A 13,140-nucleotide genomic window follows, 5' to 3' on the forward strand; every position below is an offset into this window, starting at 1 on the left:
AAGTGTTAATCATATGAAAATAGGTACGGATGCAGTGGATAAGGACATATTATTACATAGTTACATACTTTGTTGGCGAAGGACAAGGATCGAAATGTTATTCCGGCACAGCTGTGTTTCTATATTTGAGGATCAATGATCGGAAATATTCGGCAAAATGTTTAACAAAAACTATATTAGTTAATTAACTGGTTAGTAGACGGTGAAAATAATATGAATAGATTAAAAAGAATAAAATTAGCCATTCTGCAAATGAAACATTAATTAAGCAGTTGTCTTAATTTGTTCAGCAGAGATATATTATTAGCCCCTCACTGTTCTGGTAATAATATAAATCAAGGATAAAGGTGAATATTCGATATATTTGAATATTCAATATTCATACACATTACACAGTTACACACAACGAATTTTCAAAAGTCGAGTAAATTACAGTGTCCCGATAAACTATAGTCAGAGGTGGTACTCATAACGTCGTCAAACTAAAGGCGTTAGCTCCTGTAATCTATATAATATGGTACTTAAAGTTAATACCGAGCTGCAAGTCTACGTATTAACGTTAACGATTGATCCTTATATGAGTAATCTGGTTAATTCGTGTATTGTTTTTGAGTCTCATAATTTGATATTTCTTTTCAAATTTCTGATTTTTCTGAATAGACTCTGTGGAAATAAATAGTTGAATAACGTATCGACATTTCTACGTCATACTCATATTCTCAAATTATTTGTTTTGTAGCATTGTAAATTATTTGTTATATAGTAGAATATGAGTATGACGTAGAAATGTCGATACGTTATTCAGCTATTTATTTCCATTAGAATCTGTCTTCACTGAGTCTATTCAGAAAAAAAAAATCAGAAATTTGAAAAGAAAGATCGATCCTTAATTTGATTTGACGATGTAAAGTTTAAGATTACCGACTATGAACCTTGAAGCTCATTTTATAAAGCTGGTTCAGCGTAATAAAAAGAACAATCTGACGGCCAGGAATATGAACAGAAGAAGTGGAAGAATTATGATATTCTCTATCGCTCATAATTATCACGGAAATCACGTTCACCAAAATTTGTCCGTGATAACTATGACCGATGAGGTTCAGGTATTGTAGAACTTTATAATAAGATAATAGACATTGAATCCTATGATAACTTTAAAAAACTTGGATACCTTAAATATATGGGTCACAGTGTGGCATTTACAGTTACGGTTGCTTAAGAAACAAGTTCGAAAGAGCAAGATGTTACAAATGAAAGCAGACCGGATCAGTGAACGGATCAAAATTCAAATGTCTAATCGGCTCACAATTTTATTACAATTACGGGAAGCATCAGTCACACGATGGGACTGCTCCTAAAATTGCTTGAAATTTACCCTAATTAGATTTCAGTAAGAGCGGGTTCAGGGACCCCAGTCGTGAGTCTAATTTGATCATCCAATCCAGCCAACATTTAAATTTTTGAGTAATAGTAACAAAATTGCGTAATAGTGTAACTAATTCAATTTTACATTTTGATAGACACACGTTGGATCGTGGCCCTATTACCTCTGGAGAATGGAGTTCAAGGGAATATGAAATATATAAGTAAAACACGAAATGAAAGTATTTAGCAAAGTTTATAGAGTAACTAATGTATATAATTTCTAAAGGTATAATATACCATAAATAATCAATGAAGAACTTATAATAACATAAACCCGCCACGCAAAGGGTTTATATAACAGATCATCCCGCGCTAGCGGGATGATCTGATAAACATATACGAGTGCGCGCAGCGCACGAGTTTTGTGTTAATATGTAATCCCGAAGCGCCAGCTGAGGGATTACATTTATTTAGCCCTGAGCGTGAAGTGTTTATGGATTATAATCATCTCCGGCGATTTCGACAAGGGATTTATACTTTAGATTGGAAAGCAGTTCATCAATCTGAATGTCAAACCGATCTGTCATAGTGGAGCAATAGCTTGAACGTTAGCAGGAACAAGAGCTGGAAGGAGAGCAAGCAAAACAATACTATTTTTAGGGCACGGACAAGGGTAGCTGGCTAGTCGCCAATGCAACTTCTCACGCCACGCGTTGGAGAAATTCCAAGAATTAGCTGCTTTGGCAACGTCCCCAGGAATTTGCGTGTAAAAGAAGTGGACGGTTACGATGTTTCATATCACGTGGTGCGCTTTCGTGTCACGTGGTATAGACTCGGCGTATGCTATTGGTGGCACGTGGTACGCACGTGACGCGCCCACGTGATCGCGCGTCTAACTGTTCTACTATTATCGAGTTCTAATCAGCAGTATCATTGATTATTGTAAGTCGGAGAATTGAATGATAAACATCAGTTACGACTAAAAAGCGGGCCGGGTTTATACAAATTTCCGGGGCGGGATGATATCACCTTGAGATGTTTATCTAACAGCGGGCCGGGCTGAGTGATAATATGATCCCGCGTCGAAATCCCGGAGATATTTATAGTACGATAACTATTCGATTAAAATAAACATGCTGTTAAGATATCATACTAAGCATGCGAATACAATGTGTTTATTGGCCCCATTCTTGTAAACAAGAGGCACACACTTTCAATTTTCATCAAATGTTTCTTGCTACATTTTGCTAGTCCACATTTCTCACACCTTGTTGTGGGCTTAGAGAGACCGTTTATTTGCGTTCTCTTTGCCCCACTAGGAAGGCCTTTCGTGCAAATGTCTCGTTTACAGTCGCCGCACCTTCTTCTAGTTTTCAAGGGCTTATTTCTGTGAGAACGGTTTTTGACCGGCAAGCTTTTTCCCAAAATCGAAAGAGTTCGCGCCTTTCGGGAATCCTTGCCAGTGTTTAGAGCTATCATGGTCTGGATGTTAACCCTGGTGGTGTCCATGATATGTAGCTAAACACTGCAACTGACCAGCGACGACACTTCGGTTTACTGGAGTATGTGCTTGAGCTAAACCTAAATTATGCTATACTGTTATGCATTATCAAGCTAATGACACTAATAGCCGTATGTCATATAAAGAGGGTTCAATCAGATTACGAATGAATAATATATTAATTATTATAAACTTTGATTTATCGATATAAAAATACTGATTTATACCTGCTGTCCATACTATCTGTGCCGACTTTTGTGAAATCGTACAGCTTCAAGATTGCAGGCTTTAGTATTTCGTCATTTGTTACACCCTCGATAGGTTTTCGAGTAGTCATTACAACGACACCGATCTAAAAATAGTTTTTGTTGTTTTAATTTTATTAAAATATAACTTGAAGATTAAAAACTTAATTAAAAGACTATTAGACTGTTTATCTTCGTATTATTTGAACACATGCCACTTAGCATTGGGTAATTTATGTACCGTTTAATATAATATAGCGTCTACACACACGCACACACGCACACACGCACACGCACACATACACGCACACACGCACACACGCACGCACGCACGCACGCACTCACGCACGCACGCACGCACGCACGCACGCACGCACGCACGCACGCACGCACGCACGCACGCACGCACGCACGCACGCACGCACGCACGCACGCACGCACGCACGCACGCACGCACGCACGCACACACAGACACACACACACACACACACACACACACACACGCACACACACTGCAGCAATCAATTCCAAATGGGTAGCTGATTTTTATAAAATATGAAATAACACCGTGATCCGGCGTGATCAATTATTTTAATTGAAGTACTAGTACAACACTTCAACAGCTGCATCACTGACTTTTTAACTAGAGATAAGAAACTTATTTTGATAAAATTTAAAGTTAGGTGTGTAGATTGGTGTGGAAATAAAAAAGATATTTTATCATATCATATATTTTAATAATGTGACAATCAGATATTGTTACCATGGCAACACTACTGTCTCCAGTCTCCATAGAGTATATACCTTTAGGCTTTATAATTAACCCCTTATCTCTTAGCAGACGGTTAAGCAATTGGCTGATTTCTATTTGTATTTTAATTGTCCTAAATGAAATTAGGCTAGCGGACAAAATAAATTTCTATAAGTGAGGGTATTTTAGACCCTGGATCTAATTATCTGATCGGTGCTAATTGCTCAAGAATGATTTGTGTCTTGAAGATGTCATTTTAACAGATCAGCAGCAGGATTAGCAAGTTCTAACAAAGGAAATACTGATTTATTATTATTGTTATTAGATTAGCAAGTTCTGACACAATGAACTGGTCAGAACGGTGACCAGTACAAATACAGCATAACAAATATAACCCTCACTTACATTTCCAGAAAATCGTATCTTGCAGCATCTCAGTCTCACTTTATTCACCAAACTAAGATGAAACTCACCAATACCCTAATCTGTCTGAGCCTTGTAGTCCTTGTCACTTGCAGAACCCTCGAGGAGGACGACCAAACAATTGGGTGGGGCAAAGCAGAGGAGGACGACCAAACAATTGGGTGGGGCAAAGCAGAGGAGGACGGCCAAACAATTGGGTGGGGCAAAGCAGAGGAGGACGACCAAACAATTGGGTGGGGCAAAGCAGAGGCAGCTGAGGGGAACATGGGTGGAGGTGCTGAGCTTGCGGAGGAGGAACAGCACTTTGGTCTTGGAGCAGGAGAGGGAATATTTTAAATCCGGTCTAAAGAGACAACCTTTAGTTGCTATAGTTACTAAATACTTGCTATAATAGTTACTAGATAGTCGAGAACATTACATATTTTATAGGGCTTTAGATTATCATAACTTGTGTTAACGTGAATGATACCGAGACTAAAAGGGTGATACCTGACTTAAACCGGAATTTACTAAACGATCATTTATAACTTTAACTTGATTATGATATGCTAATTCTGTATTAATTAATTGCATTTGGAAAATAACGTTTTATTATTTTTAACCTCAAATTAAGAATGAGATAAGAGGATTGTGGCTCCGATTAAACAGCTAGGTATACAGCTAGGTAACAGCTAGATATAACACAAGTGTAACGAAAAGAGGGTCCAGAAAATTCTGCTTATTGTCACTTCAAAATACATATGTCTCGTTTGTCATGAGGTCGGGTATCTCATTAGTAGTGTTTATAATATTAACGCTTTAATGACGTCTGATTCGCGTTTTCTTGTTTCCCAGTCATCGCATCAGTTGAATCTTTGTATGTTCCCCATTGTTCTGTCATCACCCTGGCATATTTCGCAGCCTCTAACGTCTCTCTTGTGCATGATCTTAAAGTTGTTAAATTTCATCCAACTGCCCCATTATAATTATAAAACTTGGTACCATTTATTAAGGTTTTGCGGAGCGTTACAATTATAATATATAAATGGGATGATGATTAATTACTCTACACTCGACTGTCACGTGACTTTTCCAACCCGTTCTCTACATAGCTGGTCCTGAATTGTCCATTGTTAATGATTAAGTTAATGGACTAGCCCGGCGCGCGCTACTAGTAGTACTAGCTTCGTAGCACTAGCACTTGCCTCGAGGAGAAACTAGCGGCGCGCTCGCTTTTCCCATTCAATAATTATAAGCTTTATTACATTTCCTAAGAGTAAGCCGCTTGAATGAATGGGAAAAGCGAGCTCCCGATTTCATTCTGTATCAATTTGCATTTGCGGACGGTTCCTCAAATTAATATCATTTCCTTTTGTTTAGGAAAAAGAGACACTGGCAGCGGTTCACTCTACCCATGAATTGTAGTCGTTGAGTTATCTCAAAATCTCCAGAAAAGTCCCATTTTGGGCCGATCAAAAGTTTGCAACTTTAACTTTGCGGATTCCTGTACTCTGATTGGCTGAACTGTGTCACGTGCTAGCTGCTTCAACATTGGAATGAGCCACGCGTGCAAATCATGCTTAATGTCGCGCCCGAGGCCAGGTCAAGCCGTCTGTTTAAATTAAACCAACTCTAGTACCACCACCAGCCAGTAACTTTTGCTGGGTAGCCGGTAGCTATTGTGTCAAAATTACACTAGCGTCATCATTCGGAAACCCCCCACCCCCTCAGCTGATTACGTAATATGTGAACGACCCCCTATTTATGATTTATAACTTGCTTAAAGTTAACACTTAATCCTACACTTAAAGTTGGCGTGTATGGACCAAAATTGAACGGGGAATCGTTTACAGGGGAGCGTGGCTTCCTTGTATCGTCACCTAGTGAAACGATAGGGACTACGGGTGGAAGATGAATAATTGAAATTCCAACAGCATCTTGTTCCCTTCTTTGTGCTGATTCCGGGAAGCATTTTGTTTACGCTCTCATCATTCTGTAGAATGAGATATCGTTCATTTAAAATTGGGTAATTAAAGGCCTGTCAATGATTGCAGCCCAATTAATAGCTGATCAATTGCAGCTCCTTGTGCCAAATAAGGGATAACTGAGGTCACGTGACAGTCGGTCCTATCACTTGTGACTTTGATTCGTTAATCCTCGAGCACGTGATCACATTCGTAACGTGTCGTATGCCGACTAGGATATTTTGTGACGTCACCAGAGCTCAATTAGTTACTATACAAGGAATACAAGGAATACAAGGAATACAAGGAATACAAATTTAAAATCTTAAGCTACAATAGTAACTGTTAAGATAATAACAATATCATAAGATTTGAATTTATTATATTAATATAACTTAAACTAAAGTGAAACATAAAGATTTTGACAAAAAATATTCTGTTTACAATCGCCTTGGTAATGCTGTAATGCTTGAGCCAGGCCACTTTGCACTCGTTGTTGCGCGAAAAGAAACAAAAGCGCTGGTACAGTGATTTTCAGTGTTCATGTACTGGTCAGAGAGTCGACGAATTTCTTGCGGTTGTTAAAACACGTAGTGGCAAATCTAGCAACGACTCTCGTGAGGTGGACTTGACTTTCATTCGTGATTAATTCAATGATTTCACTGTTGTTGCTGATGAATTTGAGCACGTTTGCTCCAGGGATGACAGTGTAAACAGAACAAGATGACGCAGATGGTTTGATTGAATTTGATATGATTGATTGGATCTTGTCTAGGACTTTTCGCCTCGATGCAGCGTTAAGATCACAATGGTTAAGGAAGTGATCTTCATTCTCAATAATACCAGAACCTAAGACTATATTGCACCAGGAGCATATTCGCTCATCGCGAGGAGTTTGATTATATCGGCCAAGTTCAATTTCGAGTCGATGTGCACTGATCCGCAGTCTTGTGATATTAGCACGGTCTGCATATTTAATGACACTGTCTAGGTAATACTCTTTGTTAAATTTGGATTTTAGGTCACGATAGAATTCTAATTTCCGAGAAGTGTTGATACAGGACCCCCAATATTCTCTAAAGCTACTTTTCAAAGTTTTAGTAATGACGTGTGGTGTGAATATTTTACTCCCGATGGGTTGTGTTGATTGCGGAGGAATTCGTTTCTTGAAACCGTTGTGAATAAGAAAGTCCTCTTTTGGTGGTTTTGCGATACTCGGGTTACTTTCGAAAATTGACTTGGAGTGATTGTTTTTGAGTGTGCGGTAGGCTGTGACATGATCGGTAGAGAAACATGGGTCTAGCGCGAGGACAGGCTCCAAACCTCTGTACCAGTCCAATTTCATGTTCATCTGTTCTTTGAAAATGAAAGCTAAGGATACAAGGGAGTTATCTTTGAGATTTTTCAAGCGTTGGGTATATTTGAGAGTGAGGTTAATACATCATAGATTAATGGGTAGCGGCCTGACTCACCCCAGACGCCTGCGTTACTGGTTTTACGATTTACACCCAGTGACCATTTAAGAAAGTGAAGGTGAACTTTTTCGCTGTTCAGAAGACTAATTTTCTTGAGGATACTAGTTTGAAATTTTGTTTTTGTGTCGGGATCCATATTGAGATCGACTTGTTTTGTTATGTGTTTTATGATAGCCATATTAGGTGTGTAAATAGGCGCTCCGTAAAGAACGATAGGTTTAATAAGAGCGTCAAAGAGTGTTGTTAGAGAACGGAATGATAATTTGGATTTGTTTACTGAGCTATTCATGCCATAAAGTGCACGCATGGCTTTCTTTTTGAGCTCAGTTCGGGCATTTGTGAATGTGCCGGATTTGTGTATTTCGATTCCTAGATAACAGTATGACTCGACTTTTTCTAACAAGTGATTACCTATTTTGAGGGGAACCGGCTGATAATTATCGAAGCGGGAATTAAATTTCATGAGTTTAGTTTTATCTGCATTAATTTCGACGCCCCATTCCAAGCAGAAATTGTTCAAAGCATCGAGTTGCTTTTGGAGGGTTTTGGGGTCCAGTGCCAAGAGTATCAGATCATCTGCCCATAGTAAGTGACTGATAAGTTGGTTCATTAGTTTTGGACAGTTATCAAATTCTAGTCGAGGGGAAAGATCTCTAATGTATATTTTAAAACGATCAGGGGAAAGTGGATGACCCTGTTCAGTTCCTTTATTGATATCAAATTTTTCGCTGACAAATCCAGATAGCTTTATCTGGCCAGTGGAATTTTTATACATATGTTTAAGAACATTAAATGTTTTGCCAGTGATACCTAGTTTAGCTAACTTTAAGAAAAGAGCTTCACGACAAACAGAGTCGAAAGCTTTCCGGAAGTCCACGAAAACAGCATAGACGGGAACCTTGAGCTTTTTGTATTTAGACGTAATGGTGTTGAGTGTGAGTATGTGGTCATATGTTTGAGCTCCTTTAGCGAAGCCAAGTTGATTTATGGGGTCCGGGTTGTATTCATTTTTGAACTTGATTATCCTGTTTAGCATAATGGTCGAGAATAGTTTCCCGATTGTACTACTCACAGCAATTGCTCTGTAATTGTCGGGATTATCTTTGTCGCCTTTTTTGTGTAGGGGTGTTATAATGCTGTTGTTCCACGGGTAAGTTCCAGTGTCCAAACAGCGGTTAAATACTTTGCAAAGGAGTTGTGTATTTGTTGTGGACAAGGTCTTCAGTATTTCATTGCATATCATATCCTCCGAGGAACTTTTGCCGTTTTTGAGTGAAGAGAGCGCAGTAGATATTTCGTCCACAGAGATCTGGCCATTGAGTATTGATTGTGCAGGGGATGGTTGGCAATTATTGTTAATAGCCTCTGCATTTTGAAGCATTTCTTCCTTATTCTCTACAGTTATGGTGCTATGTGCATTGGCATAAAGTTTACCAAAGAATTTTTGAAAGTTGTCCATGTCATGGCAATCAAATTTGTCAACTCTTCCTTTAAATTTTTTCAGTTTTTTGAATTGTTTCCAGTTTAGAATTTTACCAGATTCGATATCTGTATTCAGTTTGTCAAGATATTTGTTTTTGGTACGGTCAATTAAACTTTTGTATGTATTTTTTACTTGGTAAAAATTTTTTCGAAGATAATCGCTATTGGGGAAATCAGAAACAATTTGGGCTGCACGAGTACAGGATATTTTAGCTTCTCTAGTGGCTTGTGTGAACCAGGGTTGTTTATTTATGGATCCCTTTTTGGTTATTTTGGGATGTTTGGTCTTTTGGAGACATTTGTCTGCTATTTTGTTCAAGTGAACTGTGATATATTCGTTCAATTTGTATGTACCTAGGAGATCTTCGGGATAATTTGTTTCAAGAGGGTTTTGGAACATTCTTCCACAAGTGGGTCCATCATTGTATCCCGTAAGCTTGAAAGGCTATCAGGATTTATTTTGTAACGAAGTGGGGCTCGAGCGTAAGTTTCATGGAGTGCCTTTGTGTTTACAAGAATGTTGGAAGGAGAGAAGTTGAGTGCCAGGAGTAGTGGTTTATGATCAGAAAAGCAAGTGAACGGCTGGATTGTCATATGACATACATACTTACTGCAGTTTGGTGATATAATAAAGTAGTCAACAACGCTGGCACCGCTGGTCTGGATACAAGTGAAGTCACCATATGAGTCTCCTAAAGTTCTCCCATTGAGAATATGGAGTTCATTATTGACAAGCATTTCTAGAAAGGGTCTTTTGTAATTGTTCGACTTTTTGTCCTTTGAGTTCCTGGTTGGGAGTTCTTGGGGGGTGTAGTCTTTTGGCAGGGGAATGAAGCTCTCGTAGCCACATTTCTCTCCTTTGATGAAGTCAATGTCATGGCCGATACGCGAGTTGAAGTCACCACAGGTAATAACATCGCCTTTACTTAGAAGAACATTAAGAAATTGGTCCAGTTCACGGATGGTGTCAAAGCCCGAAATATCTGAGTTTTTAGAGGAAGTGTTGGCTGGCTTAATGTATGAGTTAACAATGAATATATCATTATCTACGCCAAAGTAATTTTTTTCAAGTTTACAGGCAACAACATCTTCAATTGTGGATTTTTCAAGTTTTACGCCTTTGGCTATTTCGTTTTGGACCATGATGCATACGCCACCATGTTTTTTGTCCCGGCGGGTTTTATTGAAGGACCTGAAGCCCGAGTGTTTGACCGGTTGTCTTATTTCTTGAAGGCAGACAAAAGGAAACTTGTCAAAGACGGCACAAAATTGAGGGTCATCAAACTTAGAGCCAAAATTTGTATTTGTTGATTGGATGTTCCAGCTTATAATTTTGGATTGTAAATTCATAGTATTTTTCAAGAGGTTGGGTTGGTGGTTTGAAGACTAAAATTTAGAATGGAAGCTCAAACTCTCTGAAGATCTTGTCGAGGGTGTCTCTCATGGTGTTGGTGATTGCATGCATTCCTCTCAATGAAACGAAAAGTTTTTCAATGAAACGAAAAGTTTTATTTTACATTCCTTTAATCATAAATAGAATAAGAGCTTAAACCACTAATTAGTTAGCTAGACGTAAACTTGAGGAAATATTCTTTATTTAAAAAACTTTATTTGGTTGTTAGCATTTTTATTATGGTAAGTGGTTGAATTTAGGGGAATTTAGTGAGACGGGGTCAGTTTCTCTATTGTCTTAGAAAAATTTCTACTTTACAGTAGGCAATGCTGAGTGGCAGGAATGAGGGACCAAAACGCTTGGGGCTAACAATGGCCCATTTACAAACCACTTCAGACATGGCAATGATGATATTTATGCTTAATTCGTCTGAAACTGACCCTACTACACTTCTAATATTCTATAAAAATCTCTTCTAAAATAGGTATAAAGATGCATAGCGCAAAACACACAAACAAAAATGTTTATAATCCATATATAAATAAATTAAATAAATTTCTGTAGAACTTTCAAATTTCTATAAAACTGATAAACCTATAATCTATATAATATATATATCTATTCATTTTGCACCCAGAGAAAGATGTGATCACAGAGGTAGTATCGATATTATGTTCATGACAAGGTATGGGGCTGCTGCAAGTTATATTTTGCTAAGATATTACAGCTTTTGTAAGCTTAAGTAATCTAGGCAAGGTCAATTTTAAAGTTTTTGAATTTTGTCGAACACTGTTTAAGGCTAAGTTCCAGTCGTTTGGTTCTCCTTCCTTTTGAGTGTGAGCGATGGTTATTTTTATGGATGATTTGAGGTGATTGGGCTTACAGGTGAATGTAGTTAGCATGAGATTTTGTCGTACTGTGTTCCAGATTGTCCCTGCTCTATATATGTAGCTGTCTGATGGTTTAGGTGTGAGAATGAGTGTCTCTTTGCCAAGTCTGCCAGATGTTTCAAAGAGTGAGTAAAGTGATATAGGGGTTCTATATTTCAAGACCTTGAAGATGTCATTAATGCAGTGGTAGAAGTACAGATTATGCACATTCATGATTTCATGAGTGTTGAAGAGGGGTTTAGTATGCTCTTTTCTGTAGAATTCGTTGCCCAGGATTTGCTCCCCGTAGGGTCTGCATCGCGCACTAGTTTTGAACTTATCCAAGTATGCTTCTTTATCACCAAACATTATGCGGGCACACATTTTCTGTGCTTTGAACAGAGGTTCGAGTTTTTTGTTAGATGCTCCTCCCCAGACTGTTATACCATAAGCAAGATAGCTTTCAAACAGAGTGTGATACAGATCTTTGTGGAGTGATGTGGGAATGTTATCTTTAATTCTATTTAGCATGCCACAGCAGCTGGCTAGTTTTTTTGCTAATTTATCTCTATGTGCATTCCAGTTTAGGTCTTCATCGATTGTTACGCCTAAGAATTTAGTTTCATGTACTCTCTCCAAAGGTATGCCATTGATATTTATTTCTTGATCAGAGGGGGTATCTTCATCTTTGTTGGATCGAGAGTTTGAGAATTCAAGGTAACAGCTCTTGCCAGTGTTTATGTGAAGTTTATTGGCAAGCATGTAGCGGTGTACGGAACTTAGGACTTCATTGGCTTTTTTGTATGCTAGGCTTTTACTTTTTGCAGCGACGAAGATATTTGTGTCATCAGCAAATAGAACAAATTTAGAGTTCTTTTCAGAGTTTGTAAGATCGTTTATGTAAATTAAGAACAGAAGGGGCCCTAAGCAGCTCCCTTGTGGCACTCCAAAAAGCACAGGTAGAGTATCAGATATTTCATTGAGCACACCAACATATTGTTTACGGTCGGAAAGATAACTTTCCAGGAGTTTGTGTGCCCGTCCTCTGATCCCGTATGTGTTTAATTTTTTGAGAAGTATTGAGTGATCTATTGTATCAAATGCTTTACTTAGGTCGATAAAGATTCCTAAAACATGATTACCGGCTTTGAGTGACTGCTGAATGTGGTGAATTGAGTAGTTGAGTGCATGTGATGTTGAGTGACCCTTTCGGAACCCAAACTGGCTATCGTGCAGTATTCCCTGACTCGAGAGAAAACCATAAAGCCGTGAGTAGATAACCTTTTCAAAAATTTTACCAAAAATTGGGAGAGTGTCTGACAGATGGAGATTATCGCGGAAGTACATCGAGTTCTGCTTGGGAGTGGACTGCGTGTTAATGAAGAACTTATCATTTCTCTGAAGGAAAATCCTTTTTGTTTTAGGGTCCTCGTCTTGCTGCTGATTGACCAATAAGGACAGGGATCTCCTCAAGGAAAAGACGTGTCGGTTCTGATAGGTGTTTCCGTTTAGTAGGGGGCAAGAGATGACCAGTCTGGTGGTGGGAGATACTAGTTCTAACATTTCATTAAAGATCTTGAAGTTGTCGACGATTTTGGTGATGTCCTCTCCTTTGTGTATATCATTGATGCCGAGATGTACATATATTAGTTGAGGCTTCTCTGTTGCTATTTGACTCCCCATCATGTATTCT

At 38.5% G+C, this 13,140-nt stretch overlaps 1 protein-coding gene across 3 annotated transcripts in view; it reads right to left on the bottom strand.

The window, feature by feature from the left end:
• LOC134811813 (amphiphysin-like) overlaps positions 1 to 733 on the bottom strand; it is a 73,709-nt gene extending 72,976 nt beyond the window's left edge. For all 3 annotated transcript variants that reach the window (XM_063818901.1, XM_063818900.1, XM_063818898.1), the window contains exon 1: positions 719 to 733. The gene's annotated coding sequence lies outside the window, so the exon portion shown is untranslated. The remainder of the gene's footprint in view (positions 1 to 718) is intronic.
• Positions 734 to 13,140: the final 12,407 nt, after the last annotated feature.

This window comes from Bolinopsis microptera, chromosome 2, assembly GCF_026151205.1.
Source record: "Bolinopsis microptera isolate Bmic1 chromosome 2, MBARI_Bmic_1.0, whole genome shotgun sequence".
Classification (NCBI taxonomy): domain Eukaryota; kingdom Metazoa; phylum Ctenophora; class Tentaculata; order Lobata; family Bolinopsidae; genus Bolinopsis; species Bolinopsis microptera.